This window comes from Halichoerus grypus, chromosome 7 (assembly GCF_964656455.1).
Source record: "Halichoerus grypus chromosome 7, mHalGry1.hap1.1, whole genome shotgun sequence".
NCBI classification, from domain to species: domain Eukaryota; kingdom Metazoa; phylum Chordata; class Mammalia; order Carnivora; family Phocidae; genus Halichoerus; species Halichoerus grypus.
The window spans coordinates 101,247,666-101,263,353 of NC_135718.1; the positions used below are offsets into that span (position 1 = coordinate 101,247,666).

The 15,688-nt window shown below is 40.8% G+C and overlaps 1 pseudogene; it reads left to right on the top strand.

Annotated features, from left to right (window-relative positions):
* The first annotated feature begins 4,626 nt into the window (after positions 1-4,626).
* Positions 4,627-6,200, top strand: LOC118528243 (elongation factor 1-alpha 1 pseudogene; annotated as a pseudogene).
* The last annotated feature ends 9,488 nt before the right edge of the window (positions 6,201-15,688 follow it).

Sequence of the window (15,688 nt, forward strand, 5' to 3'; positions counted from 1 at the left end):
TTGCAATGTATATCATCATTGAATCACTATTTTGAAAAAAAAATTATTTTAATAAAAATAAAGGTATGATCCTGCCTGGGAGTGCTTATTCCCCTAGAATGCACTCTACAACAAAATGGGGTGCTCCAGCTGGCATAATAACAACTCAAATCAGATCTACCCCACAGAAAATCAACCACCTCCACTCGTTCATGGAGCCAGGCTCCATGAAATGAAATTTCCATAAAAACCCAAAAGCATGGGGTTCAGAGAGCTTCCAGATTGGTGAATACATAGAAGTTTGGGGAGACTGATGCCCTTAAAGAAGACATGGAGGCTCTTCACCCCTTCCCACATATCTTGCCCTATGCATGTCTTCCATCTCATTTTTCCTGGGTTATATCCTTTTATAATAACCTGGTTCTCTAGCAAGTAAAATGGTTTCTCTGAGTTCTGTGAGCCACTCTAGCAAATTAGTCAAACCCAAGGAGGGGTCATTGGAATCTCCAATCTACAGCTGGTCCTCAGAAGCATGGATGACAATCTGGGCTGAAGTGAGAGGGGAGGGCATCTTGTAGGACTGAGCCCTTCACCTGTGGAATCTGATGCAATCTCTGGGCAGACAATGTCAAAATTGAGTTCAATGGTAGGACACCCAGCTGATGTCCAAGAATTACTTTGCAGTGTAGGGGAAAAGCCCCCACACACATTGGAATTGGGTGCAGAACCCTTAACATAGAAACTCATAATGAAAAACTGCTCCATTGAATACTCGCCCTTGAAGCAGAGCATTCCTCATGAAGTTGGCTAGAGAGTTTCAGTGCTCAAGGTGAAATGTGGCAAGACAAATTACCCAGGTCACAGTGACATACCACAAGAACACAAGCTGGAACCTGAACCTAGTCTCCTCTATTGCACTGAATACATTGATCTGAGGGATTGAATGTACAAATGGACGATGGCCAGACCACCTACAACAGTAGAACTCTGACCCACAACCTCCACACCAGTCCAAAACAGTCAGGACTTGATCAGTGAGTGCCAGCTTCTCACTTTTGTCCCTGCTTCCAACTCAGGACCAACAAAAGAAAGTCAGATATACTCCTCAAAACCAGTCATATATGATGCCTTGCTTCTAGCTAGCCCACTTCCACCTCCTTCATGCCAACAGCCTCTAGTGAGATCCTGCCTCTTTTTCCACTATAAAAAAAGTCCCTATTTTAAAACTCTGTAAATTATAGACGATAATAGCAATGCAAAATTATCTTGTCTATAGACATGTAAATTACATCTACTAAAGGTATAATTGGCCTCCCCTCCCCACTGTGGGAAAGACTAGTTTTGCCTCTACTTTGTGACATTCATTTCAATATCCCTGAATCTATAAATGTGTGTCACCTTCAAACTGATGGTCACATCTTACCAATCCCCTCCCTCTTTAATAACAAGTTAAATAAAGTCTTTCAACTGTATTCCTTTTATATTTGTATGAGAGTCATGATTTTGCCTCCTTTGAGAATTCTCTTTTAGCACCTCTCTCAGGGAAAAACAATTCCATTCATCCATAGTTTTCCACTGAAACACGAAAGAAGTCACCTTGGTTCCCCCCACCCCCACCCCTTCTAACAGTCATCAATCCTATCAGTGTGTCTCTCTTGCAGAGCAGGGATCCACTGGAACTGTGTGTGAAAGCACAGGCCACAGAGTCAGCCTGCCAGGCTTGAATTCCACTTCGTGGTTTTTAGTTTGATGAAATCCCACTTGTCTATTTTTGTATTTGTTGTCTGTGCCTTTGATGTTATATCCAAGAGATCATTGGCAAGACCAAAAATGTACAAAAGTCTCCAATGAATCTCTCCTCGTTTCTCAAGTCCTCATGGCCAGAATTGCATCAGACACAATCATTTCCTCAGGGAATGAGTTTCCCTTTTGATCAAAAGACCCACACCTGGAGCAGGAGAGGAGCCAGCATTCCCAGGCTCAGAGCTGCATGGAGGAGTGAATGGATCTCCGACTCAACGTCTCTCTCTTCACCATTACTTTTCTCATAATTCTCAGTGATTTCACAATCAAGTATACAATCCTTCCCCATCATGCCCTCTCAGTTCCCTAAACCCGTTACCTCTAATGATCTTACCCTCCACCTGTCTCAACCACTCATCACTATGTTCACCCTCTAGACCAGTGATGTCCAAAAGAATTTCCCACCATCACAGAAATGTTTCATCTTTACTCTCCGATGTGATAGCCACCCTCCTCGTTTGGCTACTAAGCCCTTGAAATGTGGCTAGTGTCAATAAAGAAATATATTTTAATTTTTTTAATGTTAATTAATTTAAATCTCAACTTAAATAGCTATATATGGCTAGTGGCTGTTGTATTAGCCAGTGCAGGTCTTGGCCTTGTCGTTCTCAGCAAGAGCAGCTCTCCACAGTCTGATTTACAAACATCCCATTCTCCACTAACCGCGCCATCGTCTTCCAGCTAAGTCCTTCTCATGCAACGTTCTCTTCTAACCGCTGGGCCTTCCAATCCAAACACTCAGCTATCTTTCACTTCCCGCCTCCCCTTAGCTTCTCATTTCCCTCATTACCCCTCTTAGACTTCGTGATTCAATAATATCACACTTGAATGTGCTTTAGCACATTGAAGACAATAGCTAGAATGGAGAAATCAATTCATGGCAACACAGAGTCTCTAAGGACAGAAATGAAAGCTGAATGACAGAACTTAAAAATGCTACAATGAGATCCAATCTAATCTAGATAATCTAACAGCTAGAGTAAGTGAGGCAGAAGAATGAATTAGTGACCCAGAAGACCATTTAATAGATAAAAAGGGAAAAGAGGAGGCCAGGGAAAAACAACTCAGAATCCATGAAAATAGAAATCAGAGAAATAAGTGACACCATGAAGCGTTCCAATGTCAGAATTATTGGAATCCTGTAGGGGGTGGAGAGAGAGAGAGGACTAGAAGATGTATTTGAGCAAATCGTAGCTGAGAACTTCCCTAATCTGGGGAATGAAACAAATATTCATGTCTTAGAGGCAGAGAGGACCCCTCCCAAGATCAAGGAAAATAGGCCAACACCCCGGCATGTAATAGTAAAACTCGCAAATCTTAGAACCAAGGAAACCATCTTAAGGGCAGTTAGGGGGAAGAGATTCCTTACGTACAGAGGGAGGAACATCAGAATAACGTCAGACCTATCCACAGAGACCTGGCAAGCCAGAAAGGCCTGGCAAGACATATTCAGGGTACTAAGCAAGAAGAACATGCAGCCAAGAATACTTTATCCAGCAAGGCTGTCATTTAGAATGGATGGAGAGATGCAGAGCTTCCAAGACTGGCAGAAACTGAAAGAATATGTGACCACTAAGCCGGCCCTGAAGAAATATTAAGGGGGGTTCTATAAAAGGAGAAAGACCCCAAGAGTTATATAGAATAGAAATTTACAGAGACAATCTATAAAAACAAGGTCTTCACAGGCAACATGATGACAATAAATTCATATCTTTCAATAATCACTCTCAACGTGAACGGCCTAAGTGTTCCCATAAAATAACACAGGGTTGCAGATTGGATAAAAAGACAAGACCCATCCATATGCTGTCTACAAGAGACTCATTTTGAACCTAAAGATACATCCAGACTGAAAGTGAAGGGATGGAGATCCATCTTCCACGCCAGCGGACCTCAAAAGAAAGCTGGGGTAGCAATTCTTATATCAGACAAATTAGATTTTAAACTAAAGACTGTAGTTAGAGACACAGAAGGACACTATATCATTCTTAAAGGGTCTATCTAACAAGAAGGTCTAACAATTGTAAATATCTACCCCCCCAACATGGGAGCAGCCATCTACATAAGCCAACTGTTAACCAAAATAAAGAGTCATATTGATAACAATACGAATTGTAGGAGACCTCAATACTCTACTCTCAGCAATAGACAGATCATCTAAGCAGAAAATCAACAAGGAAACAAGAGCTTTGAATGACACACTGGACCAGATCGACCTCATAGATATATACAGAACATTCCACCCTAAAACAACAGAATACTCATTCTTCTCAAGAGCACATGGAACTTTCTCCAGAATAGACCACATACTGGGTCACAAATCAGGTCTCAACCGATACCAAAAGACTGAGATTATTCCCTGCATGTTCTCAGACCATAATGCTCTAAAACTGGAACTCAATCACAAGAAAAAATTTGGCAGAAATTCAAACACTTGGAAGCTAAAGACCACTCTGCTCAAGAATGTTTGGGTCAACCAGGAAATCAAAGAAGAACTTAAACAATTCATGGAAACCAGTGAGAATGAAGACACATCGGTCCAAAACCTATGGGATACTGCAAAGGCAGTCCTAAGGGGGAAATACATAGCCATCCAAGCCTCACTCAAAAAAATAGAAAAATCTTGAATTCACCAACTCTACACCTTAAAGAACTAGAGAAAAAGCAACAAACGATGCCTAAGCCACACATTAGAAGAGAAATAATTAAGATCAGAGCAGAGACCAATGAATTAGAAACCAGAAACACAGTAGATCAGATCAACGAAACTAGAAGCTGGTTCTTTGAAAGAATTAATAAGATTGATAAACCACGTCTTTTTCTCAATGGGTTTGCCGTCAGAATGCAGGTGTCGTGAAAACCTTCCCTCAACCTAAACCAAAATGGGAAAGGAAAAAACTCACATCAACATTGTCATCATTGGACATGTAGATACGGGCAAGTCTACCACTACTGATCATCTGATCTACAAATGTGGTGGGATCGACAAAAGAACTATTGAAAAATTTGAGAAGGAGGCTGCTGAGATGGGAAAGGGCTCCTTCAAGTATGCCCAGGTCTTGGATAAACTGAAAGCTGAACATGAACGTGGTATCACCATTGATATCTCCCTGTGGAAATTCGAGACCAGCAAGTATTATGTGACCATCATTGATGCCCCAGGACACAGAGACTTTATCAAAAACATGATTACAGGCACATCTCAGGCTGACTGTGCTGTCCTGATTGTTGCTGCTGGTGTTGGTGAATTTGAAGTGGTATCTTCAAGAATGGGCAGACCCGTGAGCATGTCCTTCTGCTTACACACTGGGTGTAAAACAACTAATTGTTGGTGTTAACAAGATGGATTCCACTGAGCCACCCTACAGCCAGAAGAGATACGCGGAAATCGTTAAGGAAGTCAGCACCTACATTAAGAAAATTGGCTACAACCCTGACACAGTAGCATTTGTGCCAATTTCTGGTTGGAATGGTGACAACATGCTGGAGCCAAGTGCTAACATGCCTTGGTTCAAGGGATGGAAAGTCACCTGTAAAGATGGGAATGCCAGTGGAACCACATTGCTTGAAGCTCTGGACTGCATTCTGCCACCAACTTGTCCAACTGACAAGCCCTTGCGTCTGCCTCTCCAGGACGTCTACAAAATTCGTGGTATTAGTACTGTCCCTGTGGGCCGAGTGGAGACTGGTGTTCTTAAACCTGGCATGGTGGTCACCTTTGCTCCAGTCAATGTTACAACTGAAGTAAAGTCTGTTGAAATGCACCATGAAGCTTTGAGTGAGGCTCTTCCTGGGGACAATGTGGGCTTCAATGTCAAGAACGTATCTGTCAAAGATGTTCGTCGTGGCAGTGTGGCTGGTGACAGCAAAAATGACCCACCAATGGAAGCAGCTGGTTTCATGGCTCAGGTGATTATCCTGAACCATCCAGGCCAAATCAGTGCTGGATATGCACCTGTGCTGGATTGTCACACAGCTCACATTGCTTCAAGTTTGCTGAGCTGAAGGAGAAGATAGATCGTCCTTCTGGAAAAAAGCTGGAAGATGGTCTCAAGTTCTTGAAATCTGGTGATGCTGCCATTGTTGATATGGTTCCTGGCAAGCCTATGTATGTTGAGAGCTTCTCTGACTATCCTCCTCTGGGCAGTTTTGCTGTTCATGACATGAGACAGATGGTTGCTGTGGGTGTCATCAAAACAGTGGACAAGAAGGCAGCTGGAGCTGGCAAGGTCACCAAGTCTGCCCAGAAAGCTCAGAAGGCTAAATGAATATTATCCCCAATACCTGCCACCCCAGTCTTAATCAGTGGTGGAAGAACGGTCTCAGAACTGTTTGTGTTAATTGGCCATTTAAGTTCAATAGTAAAAGACTGGTTAATGATAACAATGCATCGTAAAACCTTCAGAAGGAAAGGAGAATGTTTTGTGGATGATTTGTTTTGTGTGTGTGTGTGTGTGTGGCAGTTTTAAGTTATTAGTTTTAAAAATCAGTACTTTTACATGTATCATATGACCTCACTGATATGAGGAATTCTTAATCTCAGGAAACAAACTGAGGGTTGCTGGAGTGGGGGGTGGGGTGGGAGGGATGGGGTGACTGGGTGATGGACACTGGGGAGGGTATGTGCTCTGGTAAGCGCTGTGAATTGTGCAAGACTGTTGAATCTCAGATCTGTACCTATGAAACAAATAATGCAATATATGTTAAGAAAGAAAAAAAGAAGAAGAAGAATGTAGCAAAAGGGGAAGAATGAAGGGGGGGAATCGGAGGGGGAGAAGAACCATGAGAGACGATGGACTCTGAAAAACAAACTGAGGGTTCTAGAGGGGAGGGGGCTGGGAGGATGGGTTAGCCTGGTGATGGGTATTGAGGAGGGCACGTTCTGCATGGAGCACTGGGTGTTATGCACAAACAATGAATCATGGAACACTATATCTAAAACTAATGATGTAATGTATGGGGATTAACATAACAATAAAAAAAATTTTTTTAAAAATCAGTACTTTTTAATGGAAATAACTTGACCAAAAATCTGTCACAGAATTTTGAGACCCATTAAAAAGAAGTTTAATGAGAAAAAAAAAAAAAGATCGCTAAACCACTGGCCAGACTTATCCAAAAGAAAAGAGAAAGGACCCAAATTAATAAAATTATGAATGAAAGGAGAGAGATCACGACTAACACCAAGGAAATAGAAACAATTATTAGAAATTATTATCAACAACTATATGCCGATAAACTGAGCAATCTGGATGAAATGGATGCCTTCCTGGAAACCTATAAACTGCCAAGACTCAAACAGGAAGAAATTGACAAACTGAATAGGCCAATAACCAGTTACAAGATTGTGGCAGTGATCAAAAACCTCCCAAAAAACAAGAGTCCAGGGCCTGACAGATTCCCCGGGGAATTCTACCAAACATTCAAAGAAGAAATAATACCTATTCTCCTGAAGCTGTTTCAAAAAATAGAAATAGAAGGAAAGCTTCCAGACTCATTCTATGAAGCCAGCATTACCTTAATCCCCAAACCAGGCAAAGACCCCATCAAAAAGGAGAATTTCAGACTGATAACCCTGATGAATATGGAATCCAAAATCCTCAACAAAATCCTAGCTAATAGGATCCAACAATACATTAAAAGGATCATCCACCACAACCAACTGGGGTTTATCCCTGGGATGCAAAGGTGGTATCAATCAATGTGATAGAACACATTAATAAGAGGAGAGAGAAGAATCATATGGTCCTCTCAACTGATGCAGAAAAAGCATTTGACAAAATACAGCATCCTTTCCTGATTAAAACTCTTCAGAGTATAGGGATAGGGGGAACATTCCTCAAGTTCATAAAATCCATCTATGAAAAACCCACAGCAAATATCATCCTCAATGGGGAAAAGCTGAGAGGCTTTCCCTTAAGATCAGGAACACATCAGGGATGCCCACTTTCATCACTATTGTTCAACATAGTACCAGAAGTCCTAGCAACAGCAATCAGACAACAAAAAGAAATAAAAGGTATTCAAATTGGCAAAGAAGAAGTCAAACTCTCTCTTTTTGCAGATGACATGGTACTTTATGTGGAAAACCCAAAAGACTCCACCCCCAAATTACTAGAACTCATACAGCAATTCAGTAATGTGGCAGGATACAAAATCAATGCACAGAAATCAGTTGCTTTCTTATACCCTAACAATGCAACTGTAGAAAGAGAAATTAGAGAAATGATTCCATTTACAATAGTACCAAAAACCATAAGATACCTCGGAATAAACCTAACCAAAGAGGTAAAGGATCTATACTCTAGGAACTACAGAACATTCATGAAAGAAATTAAAGAAGACAAAAAAGAAATGGAAAAACATTCCATGCTCATGGATCAGAAGAATAAACATTGTTAAAATGAAGTGGGGGAAATCGGAGGGGGAGATGAACCATGAGAGACTATGGACTCTGAGAAACAAACTGAGGGTTCTAGAGGGGAGGGGGGTAGGGGGATGGGTTAGCCTGGTGATGGTTATTAAAGAGGGCACATACTGAATGGAGCACTGGGTGTTATATGCAAACAATGAATCATGGAACGCTACATCAAAAACTAATGATGTAATGTATGGTAATTAACATAACATAATAAAATTTTTAAAAATGTAAAAAAGAAAAGAAAAGAAAACCTCAGGAAGGAACTACTAACAACATCCGTTACCCCAGAAATTTCTAGTGTGCATTATTAAAGGTTTTGAGAAGTCCTGGAATAAAGTAATGTTTCACTTTTGCCTTTTTGAAAAAAAAAAAAATGTCTATGCTACCCAGAGCAATCTATACCTTCAGTGCCATCCCGATCAAAATTCCAATGACATATTTCAAAGTGGTGGAACAAACAATCCTAAAATTTGTATGGAATCAGAAAAGACCTTGAATCGCCAAGGAAATGTTGAAAAAGAAAAACAAAGCTGAGGGCATCACATTGCCCGATTTCAAGCTATATTACAAAGCAGTGATCACCAAGACAGCATGGTACTGGCACAAAAACAGACATATAGACCAATGGAACAGAATAGAGAGCCTAGATATGGACCCTCAACTCTATGGTCAAATAATCTTCGACAAAGCAGGAAAAAATATGCAATGGAAAAAAGACAGTCTCTTCAATAAATGGTGCTGGGAAAATTGGACAGCCACATGCAGGAGAATGAAACTCGACCATTCTCTAACACCATACACAAAGATAAACTCAAAGTGGATGAAAGACCTCAATGTGAGACAGGAATTCATCAAAATCCTAGAGGAGAACACAGGCAGTAACCTCTTTGACATCGGCCACAGCAACTTCTTTCAAGATACATCTCCAAAAGCTAGTGAAACAAAAGCAAAAATGAACTTTTGGGACTTCATCAAGATAAAAAGCTTCTGCACAACAAAGGAAACAGTCAACAAAACAAAGAGGCAACCCACAGAATGGGAGAAGATATTTGCAAATGACACTACAGATAAAGGGCTGGTATCCAAGATCTATAAAGAACTTCTCAAATTCAAATAATCAAAAAACAAATAATCAAGTCAAAAAATGGGCAGAAGACATGAACAGACACTTCTCTGAAGAAGACATACAAATGGCTAACAGACACATGAAAAAATATTCATCATCAACCACATTGAGATACCACCTTACACCAGTTAGAATGGCAAAAAAGGACAGGGCAAGAAACAACAAATGTTGGAGAGGTTGTGGAGAAAGGGGAACCCTCTTACACTGTTGGTGGGAATGCAAGTTGGTACAGCCACTTTGGAAAACAGTGTGGAGTTTCCCCAAAAAATTAAAAATAAAGCTACCCTATAACCCAGCAATTGCACTCCTGGGTATTTACCCCAAAGACATAGATGTAGTGAAAAGAAGGGCCATATGCACCCCAATGTTCATAGCAGCAATGTCTGCAATAGCCAAACTGTGGAAAGAGTCGAGATGCCCTTCAACAGATGAATGGATAAAGAAGATGTAGTCCATATATGCAATGGAATATTACTCAGCCATCAGAAAGGATGAATACCCAACTTTTACATCAACATGGATGGGACTGGAGGAGATTATGCTAAGTGAAATAAGTCAAGCAGAGATAGTCAATTATCATATGGTTTCACTTATTTGTGGAACATAAGGAATAACATGGAGGACATTAGAAGAAGGAAGGCAAAAATGAAGGGGGCAAAATCGGAGGGGGAGATGAACCATGAGAGACTGTGGGCTCTGAGAAACAAACTGAGGGTTTTAGAGGGGAGGGGGGTGTGGGGATGGGTTAGCCCAGTGATGGGTATTAAGGAGGGCATGTATTGCATGGAGCACTGGGTGTTATATGAAAACAATGGATCGTGAATCACCACATCAAAAACTAATAATGTACTATATGGTGACTAACATAACAGAATAAAATAAAATAAAATTTAAAAAAAGCCAACTCTCTACCTACTTCAAACTTCCACTTGAGCACTTGACCTTAGGCAAAGGAAAAACACTCAGCCCCCTAACTGATCACTCTCCAATTCATGACAACACTACTGCCCCCAAATCCTGATAGATTGCTCTAATTCCTTCCCTCCCCAGTCTGATCTCCTAGATGACTATTTTATATCGTCACCTCTCACCACATCCTCCACCACTTCCTTTCTCAGCTCACTCTCAGATGAGAAAATAGTGACAATTAGCAGAAAGCGTCACCAGGTTCCCACCACCATATTTCCCAATCCACCTGGGGCTGTGTCCATATACTCTTTCCTGTTACTAAGTGTGACTACCTGTGCTCTGAAAGGCAATTCCTACTAGTGTTCTGGATTCCATCCTTTCACACTTACCCAAAAACATCTCTCCTATAATTTGTCCAGTTACCCTCCCAAGTTGATCTTTCCCTTTCTCCTGGACCATTCTCCACAATATATAAATATGGCATAATATTCCTGTTTTTTGAAAACCCTCCCTGACCACACATTCCCTTCAGCAAATGCTTTTATATATCAGAGCAGCACGATCTAATTCATGAGTTTAAAAGATCGTTCTGGAGAATAGATTATAGTGGAACAAATGAAAGTAAGGACACTAATTAAAAGGCTATTTCAGGAGAACAGTTTCAGCAGTAGCAAACTAGATAATACTGACCGATCTTAAAAAATGAACTATTGGGACTTCATCAAGATAAAAAGCTTTTGCAAAGCAAAGGAAACAGTCAACAAAACCAAAAGACAACCGCCAGAATGGGAGAAGATATTTGCAAATGACATATCAGATAAAGGGCTAGTATCCAAAATCTATAAAGAACTCATCAAACTCCACACCCAAAGAACAAAGAATCCAATCAAGAAATGGGCAGAAGACATGAACAGACATTTTTCCAAAGAAGACATCCAAATGGCCAACAGACACATGAAAAAGTGTTCAATATCGCTCGGCATCAGGGAAATCCAAATCAAAACCTCAATGAGATACCACCTCACACCAGTCAGAATGGCTAAAATTAACAAGTCAGGAAATGACAGCTGTTGGCAGGGATGCAGAGAAAGGGGAACCCTCCTACACTGTTGGTGGGAATGCAAGCTGGTGCAGCCACTCTGGAAAACAGTATGGAGGTTCCTCAAAAAGTTGAAAATAGAGCTACCATAGGATCCAGCAATTGCACTACTGGGTATTTACCCCAAAGATACAAAAGTAGGGATCCGAAAGGGTACGTGCACCCCGATGTTTATAGCAGCAATGTCCACAATAGCCAAACTGTGGAAAGAGCCAAGATGTCCATCGACAGATGAATGGATAAAGAAGAGGTGGTATATATATACAATGGAATATTATGCAGCCATCAAAAGGAATGAGATCTTGCCATTTGCAACGACGTGGATGGAACTGGAGGGTATTATGCTGAGCGAAATAAGTCAATCAGAGAAAGACATGTATCATATGACCTCACTGAGATGAGGAATTCTTACTCTCAGGAAACAAACTGAGGGTTGCTGGAGTGGGGGGTGGGGTGGGAGGGATGGGGTGGCTGGGTGATAGACACTGGGGAGGGCGTGTGCTCTGGTAAGCACTGTGAATTGTGCAAGACTGTTGAATCTCAGATCTGTACCTCTGAAACAAAATGGCAGGAGGGGAAGAATGAAGGGGGGGAAATCGGAGGGGTAGACGAACCATGAGAGATGATGGACTCTGAAAAACCAACTGAGGGTTCTAGAGGGGAGGGGCGTGGGAGGATGGCTTAGCCTGGTGATGGGTATTGAGGAGGGCACGTTCTGCATGGAGCACTGGGTGTTATGCACAAACAATGAATCATGGAACACTACAACTAAAACTAATGATGTAATGTATGGGGATTAACATAACAATAAAAAAAAAGAAAAAGAAAGAAAAATACTGACCGATCTTAAATTGGACCCTTGGAGGCTGGAAGACTGTGACAGAATAGGGCAAACTAAGGAGACCTCAGAGTTAAATGCAATTTGTAAATTTGGATTGGCTGTTTAATCAGGAAAAATATAACTATAAAGAGTGGAGTGTGGTTCAAAATATGCAAATCAATTAATGTGATACATCACATTAACAAAATGAAGGATAAAAGTCATGTAATCATCTCAATAGATGCAGAAAAAGCATTTGACTAAATTCAACACACTTTCATGGTTAAAACTCTCAACAAACTAGGTACAGAAGGTATTTATCTTAACATAATGAAGGTTATATATGACAAGCCCATAGCTGACATCATACTCAATGGCGAAAAGCTGAAAACTTTTCCTTTAAGACCAGGAACAAGGCAAGGATGTCCACTCTTGCCACTTACATTCAACATTGTACTGGAAGTCCTAGCAAGAGCAATTAGGCAACAAAAAGAAATAAAAAGCATCCAAACTGGAAAGTAAGAAGTAAAATTATCTGTTTGCAAATGAGATGATCTTACATATAGAAAACCTTTAAGACTCCAAAAAAACAAAAACAAAAATCCTGCTAGAACTAATAAACAAAACTACAATGATTAAAACAAGATAGTACTGGCATCAAGACAGACATAGACCAATAGAACAGAATTTGAGCCCAGAAATTAATCTCCAACAAGGCTTCCAAGAACACACAATGGGGAAAGGACAGTCTCTTCGACAGATGATGCTGGGAAAATTGTATATCCACTTGCAAAGGAGTGAAATCAGAAACTTATCTCACACCACACACACAAAATCAACTTAAAATGGGTTAAAGACTTAAACATAAGACCAAAAATATAAAACTCCTAAAAGATAAAATAGGGAAAAAGCCTTTCGACAGTGGTCTTGGCAATGATCTCTTGGATATAACACCAAAGGTACAGACGTAAAAACGAAAACAGACAAGTGGGACTTCGTCAAACTAAAAACCTTCTTCACAGCAAAGAAAATCATTAACAGAATGAAAAGACAACCTACAGAATGGGAAAAATATTTGCAAACCATACACCCAATAAGGGGTTAATATCCAAAATATGTAAGAGACTTCTACAACTTAATAGCAAAAAAAAAAAAAAAACCAAAAAAAATGGGCTAAGTTCTTGAATGGACATTTCTCTTAAAAAGACATACAAATGACCAACAGATATATAAAAAGGTGCTCAAAATCACTAATCATCAGGGAAATGCAAATGAAGACCACAATGAAATATCACCTGTTAGGATGGCTATTATCAAAAACACAATAAGGGCGCCTGGGGGGCTCAGTCGTTAAGCGTCTGCCTTCGGTTCAGGTCATGATCCTGGGTCCTGGGATCAAACCCCGCATTGGGCTCCCTGCTCCATGGGAAGCCTGCTTCTCCCTCTCCTACTCCCCCTGCTTGTGTTCCCTCTCTTGCTGTATCTCTCTCTGTCAAATAAATAAATAAAATATTTAGAAAGAAAAAAAAGAAGAGCGTAGAATGGTGGTTGCCGACTGGGGGCAGAGGAAAATAGGGAGTCGTTCAACGTGTATGAAGTTTCAGTTCGGGGCTCCTGGGAGGCTCAGTTGGTTAAGTGTCGGCCTTCGGCTCAGGTCATGATCTCAGGGTCCTGGGGTCAAGTCCCGCATCGGGCTTTCTGCTCAGCGGGGAGCCTGCTTCTCCCTCTGACTGCTGCTCCCCCACCTTGTGCTCTCTCTCTCTCTCAAATAAATAAATAATCTTTATAAATAAATAAATAAATAAATTTTCAGTTATGCAAGATGAACAAGTTCTAGCAATCTGCTGTCCAACACAGTGCATATAGTTAAAATACACATTGTGCACATAAAAATTTGTTAAAAGGGTAGATCTCAGGTCAAGTAATCTTGCCAAAAACAAACAAAAGAGCATGAGGAAACTTATTGAAGGTGATGGGTATGTTTATTACCCTGATTGTGGTGATGGTTTCACAAGTGTATGGAATGTGTCCAAACTCCAAACTCATCAAATTACATTCATTAAATATATGCAGGGTTTTTCTGTGTATCAGTTATACCTCAAAAAAGAGTGGTGTGCCAATAAACTAGCCATGGGATAGAGAGGATCCCAGACTTAGCGTAATTGCCAATTTCCATGGTATAAATATTCCCACCCTGACCAATGAATGTCCAGCTACTGTGATATCACTGAACTTGGAGTTGGAAGAGATGCACACCTTCTCACTGTACAAGCCAGCTCTGGTATGCCACTAGATAAGAACGCTTTGGAGACAACTGAAGAAATTTGAAAGTAGACTGGGTATGTTGGCTGGTATTATTGAATTTATATAGATTTTCTTAGATGTGGTAATAGTAACGTGAATGTGTGGACGAGTGCCTCTATTCTTGTGAGATATATGCTGGAATATCCTGATGGCATCCCTGGTGTTTAAAGACTACACTCAGGGCACCTGGGTGGCTCAGTCGGTTGAGCATCTGCCTTCAGCTCAGGTCATGATCCCAGGGTCCTGGGATCGAGTCCTGCATCGGGCTCCAGAGCCTGCTTCTCCCTCTGCCCCTCCTCCCATTCATTCTCTCAATCTCTCTCTCTCTCTCAAATAAATAAATAAAATCTTCAAAAAAAATAATAAAGACTATACTCAGATGGGTGTGTGTATGTGCACGTGTGTGTGTGTGTGTGTGTGTGTGTGTATTAAGAGAAGAAAATGTACCAAGAGGTTGATGGCTGAAGATATGGGTGAGGGATACATTGTTGTTCATTAACAAAACCGTTCTTTCAACTTTTCTGAGAGCATAATATTTTTCAAAAGAAAAAATCAATTTGTTACCAACTGAAGATTTCATATAAAAATCTGGATTTTCATTTTCTACTGAAGAGTTTAAAATTGCAATTTTGGGCTCATGTTCTCAAATAGCACCATTTACCTGAAGCTAACAGACTGGAGATGTGCTTTCCAGTCGATCTTAACCTGGCCCTCTCCTCCTTTGAGTTACCCTCCTGACCCCTGTGGACATTGCATTTGTGCTCCTGGTCCAGAAACCATTCAATGAACTTAAGATGGCCAGCTTCCAAGCACTTGATGGAGAAGAAAAAAAGATGGTGCCTATTTAGTATTCTATTGTTGCTTCTGTAATTATTCTTTTGTACGGTTCCCTAGGCTAATACTTAAAACTAATTTTATGCTTTCTCAAACTCGTTTTACCAGCTCCCTCTGCTGACCCTTTCTAAAAGGATGACACTGCTTAAATCCCTTATAAATTCTGGATTTTAAAATCATATTTCTGGGGTTAGAGGGCTCTAGACATGAAAGAACTTGATGAGGTGACAGTCACCTAAATTACTTTATTCTTTGGACTGCCCCTATGATGGCTCAAAGGACTAATGATGCAAAAGTGTTCGGCAGGCCGCAGGCCTGTTTCAGGAACGGCTGTGACGTTGGAGGTGACTTTGGCGCCCTCTAAAGGTTACCATGAGAAGAGCAGCCGCTGAA